At 51.2% G+C, this 23,419-nt stretch overlaps 1 protein-coding gene across 1 annotated transcript in view; it reads right to left on the bottom strand.

The window, feature by feature from the left end:
* LOC124023605 (tropomodulin-3-like) overlaps positions 1-23,186 on the bottom strand; it is a gene marked incomplete at its 3' end in the record, with an annotated part of 54,507 nt that extends 31,321 nt beyond the window's left edge. Inside the window, 1 exon segment of the mRNA XM_046337987.1 lies at positions 23,051-23,186.
* Between the last annotated feature and the right edge of the window lie 233 nt (positions 23,187-23,419).

The following is a 23,419-nucleotide window of genomic DNA, read 5'->3' as shown; positions in this document are numbered from 1 at the left end:
CCCACAACACACTACAACCAGCCTCTCTAGTTATAGATGTACAGTACACAGAGCCAATAACACCCCCACAACACACTACAACCAGCCTCTCTAGTTATAGATGTACAGTACACAGAGCCAATAACACCCCCACAACACACTACAACCAGCCTCTCTAGTTATAGATGTACAGAGCCAATAACACCCCCACAACACACTACAACCAGCCTCTCTAGTTATAGATGTACAGTACACAGAGCCAATAACACCCCCACAACATACTACAACCAGCCTCTCTAGTTATAGATGTACAGTACACAGAGCCAATAACACCCCCACAACACACTACAACCAGCCTCTCTAGTTATAGATGTACAGAGCCAATAACACCCTCACAACACACTACAACCAGCCTCTCTAGTTATAGATGTACAGTACACAGAGCCAATAACACCCCCACAGCACACTACAACCAGCCTCTCTAGTTATAGATGTACAGTACACAGAGCCAATAACACCACCACAACATACTACAACCAGCCTCTCTAGTTATAGATGTACAGAGCCAATAACACCCCCACAACATACTACAACCAGCCTCTCTAGTTATAGATGTACAGTACACAGAGCCAATAACACCCCCACAACACACTACAACCAGCCTCTCTAGTTATAGATGTACAGAGCCAATAACACCCCCACAACATACTACAACCAGCCTCTCTAGTTATAGATGTACAGTACTCAGAGCCAATAACACCCCCACAACACACTACAACCAGCCTCTCTAGTTATAGATGTACAGTACACAGAGCCAATAACACCCCCACAACACACTACAACCAGCCTCTCTAGTTATAGATGTACAGAGCCAATAACACCCCCACAACACACTACAACCAGCCTCTCTAGTTATAGATGTACAGTACACAGAGCCAATAACACCCCCACAACACACTACAACCAGCCTCTCTAGTTATAGATGTACAGAGCCAATAACACCCCCACAACACACTACAACCAGCCTCTCTAGTTATAGATGTACAGAGCCAATAACACCCCACAACACACTACAACCAGCCTCTCTAGTTATAGATGTACAGAGCCAATAACACCCCCACAACACACTACAACCAGCCTCTCTAGTTATAGATGTACAGAGCCAATAACACCCCCACAACACACTACAACCAGCCTCTCTAGTTATAGATGTACAGAGCCAATAACACCCCCACAACACACTACAACCAGCCTCTCTAGTTATAGATGTACAGAGCCAATAACACCCCCACAACACACCACAACCAGCCTCTCTAGTTATAGATGTACAGAGCCAATAACACCCCCACAACACACTACAACCAGCCTCTCTAGTTATAGATGTACAGTACACAGAGCCAATAACACCTCCACAACATACTACAACCAGCCTCTCTAGTTATAGATGTACAGTACACAGAGCCAATAACACCCCACAACACACTACAACCAGCCTCTCTAGTTATAGATGTACAGTACACAGAGCCAATAACACCCCCAAAACATACTACAACCAGCCTCTCTAGTTATAGATGTACAGTACACAGAGCCAATAACACCCCCAAAACATACTACAACCAGCCTCTCTAGTTATAGATGTACAGTACACAGAGCCAATAACACCACCACAACACACTACAACCAGCCTCTCTAGTTATAGATGTACAGTACACAGAGCCAATAACACCCCCAAAACATACTACAACCAGCCTCTCTAGTTATAGATGTACAGTACACAGAGCCAATAACACCCCCACAACACACTACAACCAGCCTCTCTAGTTATAGATGTACAGTACACAGAGCCAATAACACCCCCACAACACACTACAACCAGCCTCTCTAGTTATAGATGTACAGAGCCAATAACACCCTCACAACACACTACAACCAGCCTCTCTAGTTATAGATGTACAGTACACAGAGCCAATAACACCCCCACAACACACTACAACCAGCCTCTCTAGTTATAGATGTACAGTACACAGAGCCAATAACACCCCCACAACACACTACAACCAGCCTCTCTAGTTATAGATGTACAGTACACAGAGCCAATAACACCACCACAACACACTACAACCAGCCTCTCTAGTTATAGATGTACAGAGCCAATAACACCCCCACAACACACTACAACCAGCCTCTCTAGTTATAGATGTACAGAGCCAATAACACCCCCACAACACACTACAACCAGCCTCTCTAGTTATAGATGTACAGTACACAGAGCCAATAACACCCCCACAACACACTACAACCAGCCTCTCTAGTTATAGATGTACAGAGCCAATAACACCCCCACAACACACTACAACCAGCCTCTCTAGTTATAGATGTACAGTACACAGAGCCAATAACACCCCCACAACATACTACAACCAGCCTCTCTAGTTATAGATGTACAGTACACAGAGCCAATAACACCCCCACAACACACTACAACCAGCCTCTCTAGTTATAGATGTACAGAGCCAATAACACCCTCACAACACACTACAACCAGCCTCTCTAGTTATAGATGTACAGTACACAGAGCCAATAACACCCCCACAGCACACTACAACCAGCCTCTCTAGTTATAGATGTACAGTACACAGAGCCAATAACACCACCACAACATACTACAACCAGCCTCTCTAGTTATAGATGTACAGAGCCAATAACACCCCCACAACATACTACAACCAGCCTCTCTAGTTATAGATGTACAGTACACAGAGCCAATAACACCCCCACAACACACTACAACCAGCCTCTCTAGTTATAGATGTACAGAGCCAATAACACCCCCACAACATACTACAACCAGCCTCTCTAGTTATAGATGTACAGTACTCAGAGCCAATAACACCCCCACAACACACTACAACCAGCCTCTCTAGTTATAGATGTACAGTACACAGAGCCAATAACACCCCCACAACACACTACAACCAGCCTCTCTAGTTATAGATGTACAGAGCCAATAACACCCCCACAACACACTACAACCAGCCTCTCTAGTTATAGATGTACAGTACACAGAGCCAATAACACCCCCACAACACACTACAACCAGCCTCTCTAGTTATAGATGTACAGAGCCAATAACACCCCCACAACACACTACAACCAGCCTCTCTAGTTATAGATGTACAGAGCCAATAACACCCCCACAACACACTACAACCAGCCTCTCTAGTTATAGATGTACAGAGCCAATAACACCCCCACAACACACTACAACCAGCCTCTCTAGTTATAGATGTACAGAGCCAATAACACCCCCACAACACACTACAACCAGCCTCTCTAGTTATAGATGTACAGAGCCAATAACACCCCCACAACACACTACAACCAGCCTCTCTAGTTATAGATGTACAGAGCCAATAACACCCCCACAACACACCACAACCAGCCTCTCTAGTTATAGATGTACAGAGCCAATAACACCCCCACAACACACTACAACCAGCCTCTCTAGTTATAGATGTACAGTACACAGAGCCAATAACACCTCCACAACATACTACAACCAGCCTCTCTAGTTATAGATGTACAGTACACAGAGCCAATAACACCCCCACAACACACTACAACCAGCCTCTCTAGTTATAGATGTACAGTACACAGAGCCAATAACACCCCCAAAACATACTACAACCAGCCTCTCTAGTTATAGATGTACAGTACACAGAGCCAATAACACCCCCAAAACATACTACAACCAGCCTCTCTAGTTATAGATGTACAGTACACAGAGCCAATAACACCACCACAACACACTACAACCAGCCTCTCTAGTTATAGATGTACAGTACACAGAGCCAATAACACCCCCAAAACATACTACAACCAGCCTCTCTAGTTATAGATGTACAGTACACAGAGCCAATAACACCCCCACAACACTCTACATCCAGCCTCTCTAGTTATAGATGTACAGTACACAGAGCCAATAACACCCCCACAACACACTACAACCAGCCTCTCTAGTTATAGATGTACAGTACACAGAGCCAATAACACCCCCACAACACACTACAACCAGCCTCTCTAGTTATAGATGTACAGTACACAGAGCCAATAACACCACCACAACACACTACAACCAGCCTCTCTAGTTATAGATGTACAGTACACAGAGCCAATAACACCACCACAACACACTACAACCAGCCTCTCTAGTTATAGATGTACAGTACACAGAGCCAATAACACCCCCACAACACACTACAACCAGCCGCTCTAGTTATAGATGTACAGTACACAGAGCCAATAACACCCCCACAACACACTACAACCAGCCTCTCTAGTTATAGATGTACAGTACACACACCACTACCCCCCTCCCCCATCCACACACACCACTACCCCCCTCCCCCATCCACACACACCACTACTCAGACTCCCCACAAACTAAAACATGACACATACCTTTGAGGGAAAAGTCACATGATCTGGCTGTATGCAAAGTCATGCTCACCTCAGTCACCTGTGTTTACTGCAGAAACTGTCCAGATGTACAGGGACTCCACAAGGTCAGGAGAAACTGTCCAGATGTACAGGGACTCCACAAGGTCAGGAGAAACTGTCCAGATGTACAGGGACAGGGACTCCACAAGGCCAGGAGAAACTGTCCAGATGTACAGGGACAGGGACTCCACGAGGTCAGGAGAAACTGTCCAGATATACAGGGACAGGGACTCCACAAGGTCAGGAGAAACTGTCCAGATATACAGGGACTCCACAAGGCCAGGAGAAACTGTCCAGATGTACAGGGACAGGGACTCCACAAGGCCAGGAGAAACTGTCCAGATGTACAGGGACAGGGACTCCACAAGGTCAGGAGAAACTGTCCAGATATACAGGGACTCCACAAGGCCAGGAGAAACTGTCCAGATGTACAGGGACTCCACAAGGCCAGGAGAAACTGTCCAGATGTACAGGGACTTCACAAGGTCAGGAGAAACTGTCCAGATGTACAGGGACAGGGACTCCACAAGGTCAGGAGAAACTGTCCAGATGTACAGGGACAGGGACTCCACAAGGTCAGGAGAAACTGTCCAGATGTACAGGGACAGGGACTTCACAAGGTCAGGAGAAACTGTCCAGATGTACAGGGACTTCACAAGGTCAGGAGAAACTGTCCAGATGGACAGGGACTCCACAAGGTCAGGAGAAACTGTCCAGATGTACAGGGACTCCACAAGGTCAGGAGAAACTGTCCAGATGTACAGGGACAGGGACTCCACAAGGTCAGGAGAAACTGTCCAGATATACAGGGACTCCACAAGGTCAGGAGAAACTGTCCAGATGTACAGGGACAGGGACTCCACAAGGTCAGGAGAAACTGTCCAGATGTACAGGGACAGGGACTCCACAAGGTCAGGAGAAACTGTCCAGATGTACAGGGACTTCACAAGGTCAGGAATAAGGGGTTGCTGTATAAAGACTAGACCGATTTCTCCCTCTAGACTGAAACAAGCGTACATGCATCTAAATCTAGTCCCATTGAAGAAAACAAAAATAAATAAATATCTATAAATATAATTGCCACAACCTAACAATCCAATGACCAGCTTTAGCTTCAAACCGGTGTCCAAACATACCACTGTAAACACAGTCGAGGTCGACCGATTAATCAGAATGGCCCATCAACTTTTCATAACAATCGGTAATCAGCATTTCTGAATGCCGATTATGGCTGATTACATTGCGATCCACGAGGAAACTGCATGGCAGGCTGACCACCTGTTACGTTGATCTCCACGAGGAAACTGCATGGCAGGCTGACCACCTGTTACGCGAGTGCAGCAAGGAGCCAAGGTAAGGTGCTAGCTAGAATTAAACTTATCTTGTCAAAAAACAATCAATCTTAACATAAATCACTAGTTAACTACACATGGTTGATGATATTACTAGTTTATCTAGCTTGTCCTGCGTTGCATATATAATATATTATATATATATATAATCAATGCGGTGCCTGAAACTGTGTCCCGTTCTGTGCAAGCAGAGTCAGGGTATATGTAGCAGAGTCAGGGTATATGTAGCAGAGTCAGGGTATATGTAGCAGAGTCAGGGTATATGTAGCAGAGTCAGGGTATATGTAGCAGAGTCAGGGTATACGTAGCAGAGTCAGGGTATACGTAGCAGAGTCAGGGTAGCAGAGTCAGGGTATATGCAGCAGAGTCAGGGTATATGCAGCAGAGTCAGGGTATATGTAGCAGAGTCAGGGTATATGCAGCAGAGTCAGGGTAGCAGAGTCAGGGTATATGCAGCAGAGTCAGGGTATATGCAGCAGAGTCAGGGTATATGTAGCAGAGTCAGGGTATATGTAACAGAGTCAGGGTATATGCAGCAGAGTCAGGGTATATGCAGCAGAGTCAGGGTATATGCAGCAGAATCAGGGTATATGTAGCAGAGTCAGGGTATATGTAGCAGAGTCAGGGTATATGTAGCAGAGTCAGGGTATATGCAGCAGAGTCAGGGTAGCAGAGTCAGGGTATATGCAGCAGAGTCAGGGTATATGTAGCAGAGTCAGGGTATATGCAGCAGAGTCAGGGTATATGTAGCAGAGTCAGGGTAGCAGATTCAGGGTATATGCAGCAGAGTCAGGGTATATGTAGCAGAGTCAGGGTACATGTAGCAGAGTCAGGGTATATGTAGCAGAGTCAGGGTATACGTAGCAGAGTCAGGGTATATGTAGCAGAGTCAGGGTATACGTAGCAGAGTCAGGGTATACTCAGCAGAGTCAGGGTATATGTAGAGGAGTCAGGGTATATGCAGCAGAGTCAGGGTATACGCAGCAGAGTCAGGGTATATGTAGAGGAGTCAGGGTATATGCAGCAGAGTCAGGGTATATGTAGAGGAGTCAGGGTATATGTAGCAGAGTCAGGGTATATGTAGCAGAGTAAGGGTATATGTAGCAGAGTAAGGGTATACTCAGCAGAGTCAGGGTATACTCAGCAGAGTCAGGGTATACTCAGCAGAGTCAGGGTATACTCAGCAGAGTCAGGGTATACTCAGCAGAGTCAGGGTATACTTAGCAGAGTCAGGGTATACTCAGCAGAGTCAGGGTATACTCAGCAGACTCAGGGTATACTCAGCAGAGTCAGGGCATATGCAGCAGAGTCAGGGTATATGCAGCAGACTCAGGGTAGCAGAGTCAGGGTATATGCAGCAGACTCAGGGTAGCAGAGTCAGGGTATATGCAGTAGACTCAGGGTAGCAGAGTCAGGGCATATGCAGCAGACTCAGGGTAGCAGAGTCAGGGTATATGTAGCAGAGTCAGGGTATATGCAGCAGAGTCAGGGTATATGTAGCAGAGTCAGGGTATATGTAGCAGAGTCAGGGTATATGTAGCAGAGTCAGGGTATATGTAGCAGAGTCAGGGTATATGTAGCAGAGTCAGGGTATATGTAGCAGAGTCAGGGTATATGTAGCAGAGTCAGGGTATATGTAGCAGAGTCAGGGTATATGTAGCAGAGTCAGGGTATATGCAGCAGAGTCAGGGTATACGCAGCAGAGTCAGGGTATATGTAGCAGAGTCAGGGTATATGTAGCAGAGTCAGGGTATATGTAGCAGAGTCAGGGTATATGCAGCAGAGTCAGGGTATACGCAGCAGAGTCAGGGTATATGTAGCAGAGTCAGGGTATATGTAGCAGAGTCAGGGTATATGTAGCAGAGTCAGGGCAACTACACATTTATCTCTCTCATCAGAGTTATACAGCAAAGTACTGTTTTAGGATCTGTAAACATCAGTAAACATGTATTTTCAGATATCTCCCATATCCCCTCATATCATCTCTCCCATACCCCCTCATATCTCTCCCATATCCCCTCATATCTCTCCTTATCCCCTCATATCATCTCTCCCATACCCCCTCATATCTCTACTTATCATCTCTCCCATGTCCCCTCATATCTCTCCCATATCCCCTCATATCTCTCCTTATCCCCTCATATCTCTCCTCCTCATCTCTCCCATATCCCCTCATATCTCTTCTTATCATCTCTCCCATCTCTCTCCTTATCATCTCTCCCATATCCCCTCATATCTCTCCCATCTCTCTCCTCCTCATCTCTCCCATATCCCCTCATATCTCTCCTTATCATCTCTCCCATATCTCTTCTTATCATCTCTCCTTATCCCCTCATATCTCTCCTTATCATCTCTCCTTATCCCCTCATATCTCTCCTTATCATCTCTCCCATATCTCTTCTTATCATCTCTCCTTATCCCCTCATATCTCTCCTTATCATCTCTCCTTATCCCCTCATATCTCTTCTTATCATCTCTCCCATCTCTCTCCTTATCATCTCTCCTCCTCATCTCTCCCATATCCCCTCATATCTCTCCTTATCATCTCTCCCATCGCTCTTCTTATCATCTCTCCTCCTCATCTCTCCTTATCCCCTCATATCTCTCCTTATCATCTCTCCCATATCTCTTCTTATCATCTCTCCTTATCCCCTCATATCTCTCCTTATCATCTCTCCCATCTCTCTCCTTATCATCTCTCCTCCTCATCTCTCCCATATCCCCTCATATCTCTCCTTATCATCTCTCCCATCTCTCTCCTTATCATCTCTCCTCCTCATCTCTCCCATATCCCCTCATATCTCTTCTTATCATCTCTCCCATCTCTCTCCTTATCATCTCTCCCATATCTCTCCCATCTCTCTCCTCCTCATCTCTCCCATATCCCCTCATATCTCTCCTTATCATCTCTCCTCCTCATCTCTCCCATATCCCCTCATATCATCTCTCCCATATCCCCTCATATCTCTCCTTATCATCTCTCCCATATCCCCTCATATCTCTCCTCCAATCACTCCTCCGTCCTGTTCTCTACTTTCCCTCCCTCCTCCGTCCTGCTCTCTTCTTTCCCTCCCTCCTCCGTCCTGCTCTCTTCTCTCTTCTCCCAACCTCCTCCGTCCTGCTCTCTTCTCTACTTTCCCTCCCTCCCTCCCTCCTCCGTCCTGCTCTCTTCTCTTCTTTCCCTCCCTCCTCCGTCCTGTTCTCTTCTTTCCCTCCCTCCTCCGTCCTGCTCTCTTCTCTTCTTTCCCTCCCTCCTCCATCCTGCTCTCTTCTCTCTTCTCTTCTTTCCCTCCCTCCTCCGTCCTGCTCTCTTCTCTCTTCTCTACTTTCCCTCCCTCCTCCGTCCTGCTCTCTTCTCTTCTTTCCCTCCCTCCTCCGTCCTGTTCTCTTCTTTCCCTCCCTGCTCTCTTCTCTCTTCTCTTCTTTCCCTCCCTCCTCCATTCTGCTCTCTTCTCTCTTCTCTTCTTTCCCTCCCTCCTCCGTCCTGTTCTCTGCTCTCTTCTCTTCTTTCCCTCCCTCCTCCGTCCTGCTCTCTTCTCTCTTCTCTTCTTTCCCTCCCTCCTCCGTCCTGTTCTCTTCTCTCTTCTCTTCTTTCCCTCCCTCCTCCGTCCTGCTCTCTTCTCTCTTCTCTACTTTCCCTCCCTCCTCCGTCCTGCTCTCTTCTTTCCCTCCCTCCTCCGTCCTTCTCTCTTCTCTTCTTCCCCTCCCTCCTCCGTCCTGCTCTCTTCTCTACTTTCCCTCCCTCCTCCGTCCTGCTCTCTTCTTTCCCTCCCTCCTCCGTCCTGCTCTCTTCTCTTCTTCCCCTCCCTCCTCCGTCCTGCTCTCTTCTCTTCTTCCCCTCCGTCCTGCTCTCTTCTCTGTTCTCTTCTTTCCCTCCCTCCTCCGTCCTGCTCTCTTCTCTTCTTCCCCTCCCTCCTCCGTCCTGCTCTCTTCTCTTCTTCCCCTCCGTCCTGCTCTCTTCTCTTCTTCCCCTCCGTCCTGCTCTCTTCTATTCTTTCCCTCCCTCCTCCGTCCTGCTCTCTTCTCTTCTTCCCCTCCGTCCTGCTCTCTTCTCTGTTCTCTTCTTTCCCTCCCTCCTCCGTCCTGCTCTCTTCTCTGTTCTCTTCTTTCCCTCCCTCCTCCGTCCTGCGCTCTTCTCTGTTCTCTTCTTTCCCTCCCTCCTCCGTCCTGCTCTCTTCTCTGTTCTCTTCTTTCCCTCCCTCCTCCGTCCTGCTCTCTTCTCTGTTCTCTTCTTTCCCTCCCTCCTCCGTCCTGCTCTCTTCTCTGTTCTCTTCTTTCCCTCCCTCCTCCGTCCTGCTCTCTTCTCTGTTCTCTTCTTTCCCTCCCTCCTCCGTCCTGCTCTCTTCTCTGTTCTCTTCTTTCCCTCCCTCCTCCGTCCTGCTCTCTTCTCTGTTCTCTTCTTTCCCTCCCTCCTCCGTCCTGCTCTCTTCTCTGTTCTCTTCTTTCCCTCCCTCCTCCGTCCTGCTCTCTTCTCTGTTCTCTTCTTTCCCTCCCTCTTCCGTCCTGCTCTCTTCTCTGTTCTCTTCTTTCCCTCCCTCCTCCCTCCTGCTCTCTACTTTCCCTCCCTCCTCCATCCTGCTCTCTTCTCTGTTCTCTACTTTCCCTCCCTCCTCCGTCCTGCTCTCTTCTCTGTTCTCTTCTTTCCCTCCCTCCTCCTTCCTGCTCTCTTCTCTTCTTTCCCTCCCTCCTCCATCCTGCTCTCTTCTCTGTTCTCTTCTTTCCCTCCCTCCTCCATCCTGCTCTCTTCTCTGTTCTCTTCTTTCCCTCCCTCCTCCATCCTGCTCTCTTCTCTGTTCTCTTCTTTCCCTCCCTCCTCCATCCTGCTCTCTTCTCTGTTCTCTTCTTTCCCTCCCTCCTCCTTCCTGCTCTCTTCTCTTCTTTCCCTCCCTCTTCCGTCCTGCTCTCTTCTCTTCTTTCCCTCCCTCCTCCGTGCTGCTCTCTTCTCGGTTCTCTTCTTTCCCTCCCTCCTCCCTCCTGTTCTCTTCTTTCCCTCCCTCCTCCGTCCTGTTCTCTTCTCTGTTCTCTTCTTTCCCTCCCTCCTCCGTCCTGCTCTCTTCTCTGTTCTCTTCTTTCCCTCCCTCCTCCGTCCTGCTCTCTTCTCTGTTCTCTTCTTTCCCTCCCTCCTCCCTCCTGCTCTCTTCTCTGTTCTCTTCTTTCCCTCCCTCTTCCGTCCTGCTCTCTTCTCTGTTCTCTTCTTTCCCTCCCTCCTCCATCCTGCTCTCTTCTCTCTTCTCTTCTTTCCCTCCCTCTTCCGTCCTGCTCTCTTCTCTCCCTCCCTCCTCCGTCCTGCTCTCTTCTCTGTTCTCCTCTGCTGGTGTGGGACACTCCCTTCTAGAGTGGCTGGAGAAAGGCACAGCCTGATGAAAAACAGATGGAGCAGAGGAGAGAGGCAAGGAGGAAGAGAGAAGAGAGAGGCAAGGAGGAAGAGAGAGGAGAGAGGCAAGGAGGAATAGAGAGAGTGAGGTAAAGAGGGAGGAATGGAAGGATGAGATGCTGACAGGGAAGTCACTGCAGTGGTAAAACAACAAACATGAAATGAAAAGTGGATTGAGGGAGGTACAGAGGAAGAGAGAGAGAGGGTGGGGTTGGAGGAGGTACAGAGGAAGAGAGAGAGAGGGTGGGGTTGGAGGAGGTACAGAGGAAGAGAGAGAGAGGGTGGGGTTGGAGGAGGTACAGAGGAAGAGAGAGAGAGGGTGGGGTTGGAGGAGGTACAGAGGAAGAGAGAGAGAGGGTGGGGTTGGAGGAGGTACAGAGGAAGAGAGAGAGAGGGTGGGGTTGTAGGAGGTACAGAGGAAGAGAGAGAGAGGGTGGGGTTGGAGGAGGTACAGAGGAAGAGAGAGAGGGGTGGGGTTGGAGGAGGTACAGAGGACGAGAGAGAGAGGGTGGGGTTGGAGGAGGTACAGAGGACGAGAGAGAGAGGGTGGGGTTGGAGGAGGTACAGAGGAAGAGAGAGAGAGGGTGGGGTTGGAGGAGGTACAGAGGAAGAGAGAGAGAGGGTGGGGTTGGAGGAGGTACAGAGGAAGAGAGAGAGAGGGTGGGGTTGGAGGAGCTACAGAGGAAGAGAGAGAGAGGGTGGGGTTGGAGGAGCTACAGAGGAAGAGAGAGAGAGGGTGGGGTTGGAGGAGCTACAGAGGAAGAGAGAGAGAGGGTGGGGTTGGAGGAGGTACAGAGGAAGAGAGAGAGAGAGAGGGTGGGGTTGGAGGAGGTACAGAGGAAGAGAGAGAGAGAGAGGGTGGGGTTGGAGGAGGTACAGAGGAAGAGAGAGAGAGAGAGGGTGGGGTTGGAGGAGGTACAGAGGAAGAGAGAGAGAGAGAGGGTGGGGTTGGAGGAGGTACAGAGGAAGAGAGAGAGAGGGTGGGGTTGGAGGAGGTACAGAGGAAGAGAGAGAGAGAGGGTGGGGTTGGAGGAGGTACAGAGGAAGAGAGAGAGAGAGAGGGTGGGGTTGGAGGAGGTACAGAGGAAGAGAGAGAGAGAGAGGGTGGGGTTGGAGGAGGTACAGAGGAAGAGAGAGAGAGGGTGGGGTTGGAGGAGGTACAGAGGAAGAGAGAGAGAGGGTGGGGTTGGAGGAGGTACAGAGGAAGAGAGAGAGAGGGTGGGGTTGGAGGAGGTACAGAGGAAGAGAGAGAGAGGGTGGGGTTGGAGGAGGTACAGAGGAAGAGAGAGAGAGGGTGGGGTTGGAGGAGGTACAGAGGAAGAGAGAGAGAGGGTGGGGTTGGAGGAGCTACAGAGGAAGAGAGAGAGAGGGTGGGGTTGGAGGAGCTACAGAGGAAGAGAGAGAGAGGGTGGGGTTGGAGGAGGTACAGAGGAAGAGAGAGAGAGGGTGGGGTTGGAGGAGCTACAGAGGAAGAGAGAGAGAGGGTGGGGTTGGAGGAGGTACAGAGGAAGAGAGAGAGAGAGAGGGTGGGGTTGGAGGAGGTACAGAGGAAGAGAGAGAGAGAGAGGGTGGGGTTGGAGGAGGTACAGAGGAAGAGAGAGAGAGAGAGGGTGGGGTTGGAGGAGGTACAGAGGAAGAGAGAGAGAGAGGGTGGGGTTGGAGGAGGTACAGAGGAAGAGAGAGAGAGAGAGGGTGGGGTTGGAGGAGGTACAGAGGAAGAGAGAGAGAGAGAGGGGTTGGAGGAGGTACAGAGGAAGAGAGAGAGAGGGTGGGGTTGGAGGAGGTACAGAGGAAGAGAGAGAGAGGGTGGGGTTGGAGGAGGTACAGAGGAAGAGAGAGAGAGGGTGGGGTTGGAGGAGGTACAGAGGAAGAGAGAGAGAGGGTGGGGTTGGAGGAGGTACAGAGGAAGAGAGAGAGAGGGTGGGGTTGGAGGAGGTACAGAGGAAGAGAGAGAGAGGGTGGGGTTGGAGGAGGTACAGAGGAGAGAGAGAGAGGGTGGGGTTGGAGGAGGTACAGAGGAAGAGAGAGAGAGGGTGGGGTTGGAGGAGGTACAGAGGAAGAGAGAGAGAGGGTGGGGTTGGAGGAGGTACAGAGGAAGAGAGAGAGAGGGTGGGGTTGGAGGAGGTACAGAGGAAGAGAGAGAGAGGGTGGGGTTGGAGGAGGTACAGAGGAAGAGAGAGAGAGGGTGGGGTTGGAGGAGGTACAGAGGAAGAGAGAGAGAGGGTGGGGTTGGAGGAGGTACAGAGGAAGAGAGAGAGAGGGTGGGGTTGGAGGAGGTACAGAGGAAGAGAGAGAGAGGGTGGGGTTGGAGGAGCTACAGAGGAAAGAGAGAGAGGGTGGGGTTGGAGGAGCTACAGAGGAAGAGAGAGAGAGGGTGGGGTTGGAGGAGCTACAGAGGAAGAGAGAGAGAGGGTGGGGTTGGAGGAGCTACAGAGGAAGAGAGAGAGAGGGTGGGGTTGGAGGAGGTACAGAGGAAGAGAGAGAGAGGGTGGGGTTGGAGGAGCTACAGAGGAAGAGAGAGAGAGGGTGGGGTTGGAGGAGCTACAGAGGAAGAGAGAGAGAGGGTGGGGTTGGAGGAGGTACAGAGGAAGAGAGAGAGAGGGTGGGGTTGGAGGAGGTACAGAGGAAGAGAGAGAGAGGGTGGGGTTGGAGGAGGTACAGAGGAAGAGAGAGAGAGGGTGGGGTTGGAGGAGGTACAGAGGAGAGAGAGAGAGGGTGGGGTTGGAGGAGGTACAGAGGAAGAGAGAGAGAGGGTGGGGTTGGAGGAGGTACAGAGGAAGAGAGAGAGAGGGTGGGGTTGGAGGAGGTACAGAGGAAGAGAGAGAGGGTGGGGTTGGAGGAGGTACAGAGGAAGAGAGAGAGAGGGTGGGGTTGGAGGAGGTACAGAGGAAGAGAGAGAGAGGGTGGGGTTGGAGGAGGTACAGAGGAAGAGAGAGAGAGGGTGGGGTTGGAGGAAGTACAGAGGAAGAGAGAGAGAGGGTGGGGTTGGAGGAGGTACAGAGGAAGAGAGAGAGAGGGTGGGGTTGGAGGAGGTACAGAGGAAGAGAGAGAGAGGGTGGGGTTGGAGGAGCTACAGAGGAGAGAGAGAGAGAGGGTGGGGTTGGAGGAGGTACAGAGGAAGAGAGAGAGAGGGTGGGGTTGGAGGAGGTACAGAGGAAGAGAGAGAGAGGGTGGGGTTGGAGGAGGTACAGAGGAAGAGAGAGAGAGGGTGGGGTTGGAGGAGGTACAGAGGAAGAGAGAGAGAGGGTGGGGTTGGAGGAGGTACAGAGGAAGAGAGAGAGAGGGTGGGGTTGGAGGAGGTACAGAGGAAGAGAGAGAGAGGGTGGAGTTGGAGGAGGTACAGAGGAAAGAGAGAGAGAGAGGGTGGGGGTTGGAGGAGGTACAGAGGAAGAGAGAGAGAGAGAGGGTGGGGTTGGAGGAGGTACAGAGGAAGAGAGAGAGAGAGAGGGTGGGGTTGGAGGAGGTACAGAGGAAGAGAGAGAGAGAGAGGGTGGGGTTGGAGGAGGTACAGAGGAAGAGAGAGAGAGAGGGTGGGGTTGGAGGAGGTACAGAGGAAGAGAGAGAGAGGGTGGGGTTGGAGGAGGTACAGAGGAAGAGAGAGAGAGGGTGGGGTTGGAGGAGGTACAGAGGAAGAGAGAGAGAGGGTGGGGTTGGAGGAGGTACAGAGGAAGAGAGAGAGAGGGTGGGGTTGGAGGAGGTACAGAGGAAGAGAGAGAGAGGGTGGGGTTGGAGGAGGTACAGAGGAAGAGAGAGAGAGGGTGGGGTTGGAGGAGGTACAGAGGAAGAGAGAGAGAGGGTGGGGTTGGAGGAGGTACAGAGGAAGAGAGAGAGAGGGTGGGGTTGGAGGAGCTACAGAGGAAGAGAGAGAGAGGGTGGGGTTGGAGGAGCTACAGAGGAAGAGAGAGAGAGGGTGGGGTTGGAGGAGCTACAGAGGAAGAGAGAGAGGGTGGGGTTGGAGGATGTACAAAGTGGTACTTTAAAAAAGCAGCAGCTTGCCCTGTCTGTCTGCCTCTCTCTCTCTCTCCCCTTCGTCTCTCTCTCTCTCCTACGTCTCCCTCTACCCCTCCTCGTCTGTCTGCCTCTCTCTCTCCTACGTCTCCCTCTACCCCTCCTCGTCTGTCTGCCTCTCTCTCTCCTACGTCTCCCTCTACGCCTCCTCGTCTGTCTGCCTCTCTCTCTACCCCTCCTCGTCTGTCTGCCTCTCTACCCCTCCTCGTCTGTCTGCCTCTCTCTCTACCCCTCCTCGTCTGTCTGCCTCTCTCTCTACCCCTCCTCGTCTGTCTGCCTCTCCCTCTCTCTCCTACGTCTCCCTCTACCCCTCCTCGTCTGTCTGCCTCTCTCTCTACCCCTCCTTGTCTGTCTGCCTCTCCCTCTCTCTCCTACGTCTCCCTCTACCCCTCCTCGTCTGTCTGCCGCACTCTCTCCTAAGTCTCCCTCTACCCCTCGTCTGTCTGCCTCTCTCTCTACCCCTCCTCGTCTGTCTGCCTCTCTCTCTACCCCTCCTCGTCTGGCTGTCTCTCTCTCTACCCCTCCTCGTCTGGCTGTCTCTCTCTCTCTCTCCTAAGTCTCCCTCTACCCCTCCTCGTCTGTCTGCCTCTCTCTCTACCCCTCCTCTCTCCCTCTACCCCTCGTCTGTCTGCCTCTCTCTCTACCCCTCCTCGTCTGTCTGCCTCTCTCTCTCCTACATCTCCCTCTACCCCTCTTCGTCTGTCTGCCTCTCTCTCTCCTACGTCTCCCTCTACCCCTCTTCGTCTGTCTGCCTCTCTCTCTCTCTCCTACGTCTCCCTCTACCCCTCTTCGTCTGTCTGCCTCTCTCTCTCACGTCTCCCTCTACCCCTCTTCGTCTGTCTGCCTCTCTCTCTCTCTTACGTCTCCCTCTACCCCTCTTCGTCTGTCTGCCTCTCTCTCTCTCTCCTACGTCTCCCTCTACCCCTCTTCGTCTGTCTGCCTCTCTCTCTTACGTCTCCCTCTACCCCTCCTCGTCTGTCCTCTCCTCTATTTCTGCTACAGCTCACCGGTTGGACACGAACACACTATCCCCTCACTACCCACAGTCTGCAGGCTCTACACACTATCCCCTCCCTACCCACAGTCTGCAGGCTCTACACACTATCCCCTCCCTACCCACAGTCTGCAGGCTCTACACACTATCCCCTCCCTACCCACAGTCTGCAGGCTCTACACACTATCCCCTCCCTACCCACAGTCTGCAGGCTCTACACACTATCCCCTCACTACCCACAGTCTGCAGGCTCTACACACTATCCCCTCACTACCCACAGTCTGCAGGCTCGACACACTATCCCCTCCCTACCCACAGTCTGCAGGCTCTACACACTATCCTCTCCCTACCCACAGTCTGCAGGCTCTACACACTATCCCCTCCCTACCCACAGTCTGCAGGCTCTACACACTATCCCCTCCCTACCCACAGTCTGCAGGCTCTACACGCTATCCCCTCCCTACCCACAGTCTGCAGGCTCTACACACTATCCCCTCCCTACCCACAGTCTGCAGGCTCTACACACACAGGCACCTTTGAGGGTTGAAGTCAAGACGCGTGACAGAAGTGTCCCCCAGGACTGGGCAGCGTGACAGAAGTGTCCCCCAGGACTGGGCAGCGTGACAGAAGTGTCCCCCAGGACTGGGCAGCGTGACAGAAGTGTCCCCCAGGACTGGGCAGCGTGACAGAAGTGTCCCCCAGGACTGGGCAGCGTGACAGAAGTGTCCCCCAGGACTGGGCAGCGTGACAGAAGTTAGTGTTTCTGCCATGAGGTTGGAGAGGACACTATCTTTAAAAAAATGTTTTAACCTTCATTTAACCAGGCAAGTCAGTTAAGAACACATTCTTATTTTCAATGAGGGCCTGGGGACAGTGGGTTAACTGCCTGTTCAGGGGCAGAACGACAGATTTGTACCTTGTCAGCTCGGGGAATTGAACTTGCAACTTTTCGGTTACTAGTCCAACACTCTAACCACTAGGCTACCCTGCCGCCCCAGGGTAGCCATTATTATCTGGTGTAATAACCATTTAAATAATTAGACCTTCCCAACTCTAAATGGTAGAAGTATGAGCATCCTGCTAACAGGCTGATTTCTCCCTCTGTTGGAGCGGACAGAAGTAGAACCGGCTGAGCAGTATCAGACCTGATTATCCTGCTAACAGGCTGATATTCACACACATACTGAGTTGGCATCTCTGAGCCTGTTAACCTGCTCCGGATCAGCTGTAGCTAACGCATTTGTTGTTGTCGTGTAGGAGGCAGACAGGCAGACAGACAGGCAGACAGACAGACAGGCAGACAGGCAGACAGACAGACAGGCAGACAGACACACTGCCCTCACTTTTCCTCGCTTGGATGAAAGTCTGCTAAAAGGCATTTCTCTCTCAAGTGAACGGCACTACGACCTCTTTATCTTTATACTGCAGACAGAACTACTGTCCCCCAGGACTGGGCGGAGTGACAGAACTACTGTCCCCCAGGACTGGGCGGAGTGACAGAACTACTGTCCCCCAGGACTGGGCGGAGTGACAAAACTACTGTCCCCCAGGACTGGGCGGAGTGACAGAACTACTGTCCCCCAGGACTGGGCGGAGTGACAAAACTACTGTCCCCCAGGACTGGGCGGAGTGACAGAACTGTCCCCCAGGACTGGGCGGAGTGACAAAACTACTGTCCCCCAGGACTGGGCGGAGTGACAAAACTACTGTCCCCCAGGACTGGGCGGAGTGACAGAACTGTCCCCCAGGACTGGGCGGAGTGACAAAACTACTGTCCCCCAGGACTGGGCGGAGTGACAAAACTACTGTCCCCCAGGACTGGGCGGAGTGACAAAACTACTGTCCCCCAGGACTGGGCGGAGTGACAGAACTGTCCCCCAGGACTGGGCGGAGTGACAAAACTACTGTCCCCCAGGACTGGGCGGAGTGACAAAACTACTGTCCCCCAGGACTGGGCGGAGTGACAGAACTGTCCCCCAGGACTGGGCGGAGTGACAAAACTACTGTCCCCCAGGACTGGGCGGAGTGACAGAACTGTCCCCCAGGACTGGGCGGAGTGACAGAACTACTGTCCCCCAGGACTGGGCGGAGTGACAGAACTGTCCCCCAGGACTGGGCGGAGTGACAAAACTACTGTCCCCCAGGACTGGGCGGAGTGACAGAACTGTCCCCCAGGACTGGGCGGAGTGACAGAACTGTCCCCCAGGACTGGGCGGAGTGACAGAACTGTCCCCCAGGACTGGGCGGAGTGACAGAACTGTCCCTCAGGACTGGGCGGAGTGACAGAACTGTCCCTCAGGACTGGGCGGAGTGACAGAACTGTCCCTCAGGACTGGGCGGAGTGACAGAACTGTCCCTCAGGACTGGGCGGAGTGACAGAACTGTCCCTCAGGACTGGGCGGAGTGACAGAACTGTCCCTCAGGACTGGGCGGAGTGACAGAACTGTCCCTCAGGACTGGGCGGAGTGACAGAACTGTCCCTCAGGACTGGGCGGAGTGACAGAACTGTCCCTCAGGACTGGGCGGAGTGACAGAACTGTCCCTCAGGACTGGGCGGAGTGACAGAACTGTCCCTCAGGACTGGGCGGAGTGACAGAACTGTCCCTCAGGACTGGGCGGAGTGACAGAACTGTCCCTCAGGACTGGGCGGAGTGACAGAACTGTCCCTCAGGACTGGGCGGAGTGACAGAACTGTCCCTCAGGACTGGGCGGAGTGACAGAACTGTCCCTCAGGACTGGGCGGAGTGACAGAACTGTCCCTCAGGACTGGGCGGAGTGACAGAACTGTCCCTCAGGACTGGGCGGAGTGACAGAACTGTCCCTCAGGACTGGGCGGAGTGACAGAACTGTCCCTCAGGACTGGGCGGAGTGACAGAACTGTCCCTCAGGACTGGGCGGAGTGACAGAACTGTCCCTCAGGACTGGGCGGAGTGACAGAACTGTCCCTCAGGACTGGGCGGAGTGACAAAACTACTGTCCCCCAGGACTGGGCGGAGTGACAAAACTGTCCCCCAGGACTGACAAAACTACTGTCCCCCAGGACTGGGCGGAGTGACAAAACTACTGTCCCCCAGGACTGGGCGGAGTGACAGAACTGTCCCTCAGGACTGGGCGGAGTGACAGAACTGTCCCTCAGGACTGGGCGGAGTGACAGAACTGTCCCTCAGGACTGGGCGGAGTGACAGAACTGTCCCTCAGGACTGGGCGGAGTGACAGAACTGTCCCTCAGGACTGGGCGGAGTGACAGAACTGTCCCTCAGGACTGGGCGGAGTGACAGAACTGTCCCTCAGGACTGGGCGGAGTGACAGAACTGTCCCTCAGGACTGGGCGGAGTGACAGAACTGTCCCTCAGGACTGGGCGGAGTGACAGAACTGTCCCTCAGGACTGGGCGGAGTGACAGAACTGTCCCTCAGGACTGGGCGGAGTGACAGAACTGTCCCTCAGGACTGGGCGGAGTGACAGAACTGTCCCTCAGGACTGGGCGGAGTGACAGAACTGTCCCTCAGGACTGGGCGGAGTGACAGAACTGTCCCTCAGGACTGGGCGGAGTGACAGAACTGTCCCTCAGGACTGGGCGGAGTGACAGAACTACTGTCCCCCAGGACTGGGCGGAGTGACAGAACTACTGTCCCCCAGGACTGGGCGGAGTGACAAAACTACTGTCCCCCAGGACTGGGCGGAGTGACAGAACTGTCCCTCAGGACTGGGCGGAGTGACAGAACTACTGTCCCCCAGGACTGGGCGGAGTGACAAAACTACTGTCCCCCAGGACTGGGCGGAGTGACAGAACTGTCCCCAGGAACTGTCCCCCAGGACTGGGCGGAGTGACAGAACTGTCCCCCAGGACTGGGCGGAGTGACAGAACTGTCCCTCAGGACTGGGCGGAGTGACAGAACTGTCCCTCAGGACTGGGCGGAGTGACAGAACTGTCCCTCAGGACTGGGCGGAGTGACAGAACTGTCCCTCAGGACTGGGCGGAGTGACAGAACTGTCCCTCAGGACTGGGCGGAGTGACAGAACTGTCCCTCAGGACTGGGCGGAGTGACAGAACTGTCCCTCAGGACTGGGCGGAGTGACAGAACTGTCCCTCAGGACTGGGCGGAGTGACAGAACTGTCCCTCAGGACTGGGCGGAGTGACAGAACTGTCCCTCAGGACTGGGCGGGTGACAGAACTGTCCCTCAGGACTGGGCGGAGTGACAGAACTGTCCCTCAGGACTGGGCGGAGTGACAGAACTGTCCCTCAGGACTGGGCGGAGTGACAGAACTGTCCCTCAGGACTGGGCGGAGTGACAGAACTGTCCCTCAGGACTGGGCGGAGTGACAGAACTGTCCCTCAGGACTGGGCGGAGTGACAGAACTGTCCCTCAGGACTGGGCGGAGTGACAGAACTGTCCCTCAGGACTGGGCGGAGTGACAGAACTGTCCCTCAGGACTGTCCCTCAAGTTAGTGTTTTTCTCTTTAACAGTAAAGCTTAGGGTCTGGAGGGGATATGCTGATTGTAGATCTGTGCCTGTGATCAACTTCACACCTGGGCTAACTCACACGTTTCCTTATAAAGGCTTTCCTCGACGGCTTGGGCCACACCCTGCATTCAGAACAAAGCCTGTTGTGACCACATAAGAGATGCAGTCTTTCAGGTGGCAGATAAGGATTGGAAGCTACTAAATAAGCACCTTTTGTGGAGGGCTGCTGAACCTGGGGTGTATCACAGGACAGGAGGCATTGTGCACACACACATCGCATTTGCTATTGTTCTTTCTCTCACACACACACACACACACACACACACACACACACACACACACACACACACACACACACACACACACACACACACACACACACACACACACACACACACACACACACACACACACACACACACACACACACACACACACACCTTGTTTACATGGTAAACAGTCTGAAATGCATGACAACCATGCCGATTTGAGTTGAGCAAGACCCACGTTTAACTGAGTCACCTCTGTAAAACCTTATAGTTAAGATGGGCAGCTAGCTTGGTTTGTTGTTCTGACAACGACAGACTATACCTGTTGTCCTCGGCGCATGTGACAAATAAACTGTGATTTGACAGACAGGCGCGGCCCTGTTGCGACAGGGAGGTGGCGTACTGTGGTTCACAGGTCCTGTAGCGATGCTGTAGGACCCTGATCAACAACAACAAATACTAACTTGGCAAAGCCCTAAAACATACAAGCTGTAACATTAGTAGGTACATTAATTCACACTAGCTAGCTAGTATAATAACAACATTTATTTAGTTCACCAGTTTTCTATATCATTCTGATTCAGTAGCTACGGACTATTTGGTCGAAATAAATGATGATTTGTCTGTAAAGCTCGTGGATCACAGATAATATAACTAGGTAACTAACTGTCTGATAATATAACTAGGTAACTAACTGTCTGTCTGTCTGATAATATAACTAGGTAACTAACTGTCTGTCTGTCTGATAATATAACTAGGTAACTAACTGTCTGTCTGATAATATAACTAGGTAACTAACTGTCTGTCTGATAATATAACTAGGTAACTGTCTGTCTGTCTGATAATATAACTAGGTAACTAACTGTGTCTGTCTGATAATATAACTAGGTAACTGTCTGTCTGTCTGATAATATAACTAGGTAACTGTCTGTCTGTCTGATAATATAACTAGGTAACTAACTGTCTGTCTGTCTGTCTGATAATATAACTAGGTAACTAACTGTCTGTCTGTCTGATAATATAACTAGGTAACTAACTGTCTGTCTGTCTGATAATATAACTAGGTAACTAACTGTCTGTCTGTCTGTCTGTCTGATAATATAACTAGGTAACTAACTGTGTCTGTCTGATAATATAACTAGGTAACTGTCTGTCTGTCTGATAATATAACTAGGTAACTGTCTGTCTGTCTGATAATATAACTAGGTAACTGTCTGTCTGTCTGATAATATAACTAGGTAACGGTCTGTCTGATAATATAACTAGGTAACTGTCTGTCTGATAATATAACTAGGTAACTGTCTGTCTGATAATATAACTAGGTAACTAACTGTCTGTCTGATAATATAACTAGGTAACTGTCTGTCTGTCTGATAATATAACTAGGTAACTGTCTGTCTGTCTGATAATATAACTAGGTAACTGTCTGTCTGTCTGATAATATAACTAGGTAACTGTCTGTCTGTCTGATAATATAACTAGGTAACTGTCTGTCTGTCTGATAATATAACTAGGTAACGGTCTGTCTGATAATATAACTAGGTAACTGTCTGTCTGATAATATAACTAGGTAACGCACTTAGCTGATTAGCTAACTAGAGATGAGGAACAGAGCTAAGAGGGCAATGGTGACAAAGTTATTACCAAAAACATTTGGAGATAAGAGGAGAGAGCAAGAAAACGTACACTAGGGCGTATTCATTACGCCCATTCTGTTGCAAAACGTTTCCTAAACGGAAGCAAATCGAACGAATAGAAACTCCCGTCTTGTTCTGTTAAACGGTAAACAGTTTCCGCAACGAATACGCCCCTGAACTGCCTACACACAGTCCAACATCATCCCATAACTAGCTGGCTAACTACAGCTTTCAGTCACACATTTATCCGCATCGGATCATTAGGTAGTTACCAAATCTGTCAACACAAACACCAAGCTTGTATCTCTCACTGGCAGACCCGAGAAGCACGAAACGTCAGCTAACGTAGCATAGCCAGATAGCTAACTGGCTAGCGACATAGTGAAATGGCCACACGATTGTTGTATCTAACGTTAGATAGCGGGGCAAAAAAACGATTCACAAATGTGTAACCTCGATGGATGCTCACCTGAAACTACAGCGACGGGGCAAAATCAATCCGCACGTCTTCAGTTCACTCCAGAAGGCGCAAGCGATCAAATGACAGTAGCTATAGTTACTTACTGTACTGCTCCAATGAATACGAAGGCTTCACTGCTACTCACTTTCTATCTCACCCCAAGGGCGGTAACACAGGAAGAGAGACACTGCACACAGTACCCAATGTACGGCTGGGTCTCCAGCTCTGAAAGCCGACTCAGCCAATAGACGGAGAGGAGATCTACCACTGACCAATGAGCTTTCTCCATTTCTACGAGTCAGCCCACCTCTGATAAGCAAAGGACCAATCAGCAGCGGTTTCAGTGTAGGACGCGCGCAAAGGTATGTGGGACAAGCG

Source organism: Oncorhynchus gorbuscha, unplaced genomic scaffold (assembly GCF_021184085.1).
Source record: "Oncorhynchus gorbuscha isolate QuinsamMale2020 ecotype Even-year unplaced genomic scaffold, OgorEven_v1.0 Un_scaffold_1655, whole genome shotgun sequence".
Lineage (NCBI taxonomy): Eukaryota > Metazoa > Chordata > Actinopteri > Salmoniformes > Salmonidae > Oncorhynchus > Oncorhynchus gorbuscha.
This window is presented reverse-complemented; position numbering and strand designations above follow the sequence as displayed.